Source organism: Mus caroli, unplaced genomic scaffold (genome assembly GCF_978045245.1).
Source record: "Mus caroli unplaced genomic scaffold, Mus_caroli_1 scaffold_2, whole genome shotgun sequence".
NCBI lineage: Eukaryota > Metazoa > Chordata > Mammalia > Rodentia > Muridae > Mus > Mus caroli.
In genome coordinates, this window is record NW_028227257.1 from 70,408,189 (window position 1) to 70,409,441 (window position 1,253).

The 1,253-nt window shown below is 45.6% G+C and overlaps 1 pseudogene; it reads left to right on the forward strand.

The window, feature by feature from the left end:
• Positions 1-245: 245 nt before the first annotated feature.
• LOC110290535 (L-lactate dehydrogenase A chain pseudogene) lies at positions 246-707 on the forward strand (annotated as a pseudogene).
• Positions 708-1,253: the final 546 nt, after the last annotated feature.

The following is a 1,253-nucleotide window of genomic DNA, read 5'->3' on the forward strand; positions in this document are numbered from 1 at the left end:
ATCTGTGAAATACAACAAGTAAGCCCTTGGTTAAAGGATAGGCAGGGGTGGTTTTTTTTAGACTCTGGATATAAAGCAAGCAAAGTGCTGGGTCATGTACTGAAGTAGTTTGTCTACTGACTCTGTACCAGGAATAAGAGTGGCACGGCCCAGTTTGGATGACAAATCCTATCAAATAATAACTGCGGAAAGGTGCTGGAGCCACTGCTACTGAGCCACGCTGCTTCTGCGCGCCCTCACCCCCCATCGTGCACTAGCGGTCTCAAAAGATTCAAAGTCCAAGATGGCAACCCTCAAGGACCAGCTGATTGTGAATCTTCTTAAGGAAGAACAGGTTCCCCAGAACAAGATTACAGTTGTTGGGGTTGGTACTGTTGGCATGGCTTGTGCCATCAGTATCTTAACGAAGGACTTGGCAGACGAGCTTGCCCTTGTTGACGTCATGGAAACCAAAGGGCGAGATGATGGATCTCCAGCATGGCAGCCTCTTCCTTAAAATACCAAAAATTATCTCCAGCAAAGACTATTGTGTAACTGCGAACTCCAAGTTGGTCATCATCACCGCGGGGACCCGTCAGCAAGAGGAGGAGAGCCGACTCAACCTGATCCAACGAAACGTGAACATCTTCAAGTTCATCATTGCCAACATTGTCAAGTACAGTCCACACTGCAAGCTGCTGATTGTCTCCAATCCAGTGGATATCTGAAGAAGGGCCTGGCTCTCTCGGTACTCAGGCCTGTTGGCCATGAAGGCATAAAGTTTTCAAGGTTTTGCTATTTCCATTCATAGGAGGACACACACACACGTACATACCTGAGTCTGGTGGCATAGGCTTGTACTCCCAGATGTTCAGAAGGCAGAAGCAGAAGATTCATAAATTCAAGGCCTCCATAGGTTACAGAAAAGTTCAAGGCAAAGCTGGACAACTTAGTGAAATCCTATCTAGGTTACAGAGGAAGTTCAAGACCAGGCTGAATAACTTTTGAAACCCTATCTCAACATTAAATGCGAGGGTGAGAGGCAGACCACTTACTATTAAACTATTCGTTTTGAGCACACATGAGAACCTGAAGCTTGATCTCCAGAATCCATGTAATGGGGAGGAAGGACAGCTTAGCATGGTGATACTTAGTTACAGCTAAGCATGGTGATACATAGTTGCAGCTAAGCATGGTGATTTTTAGTTGCAGCTAAGCATGGTGATATATAGTTACAGCTAAGCATGGTGATACATAGTTACAGCTAAGCATGG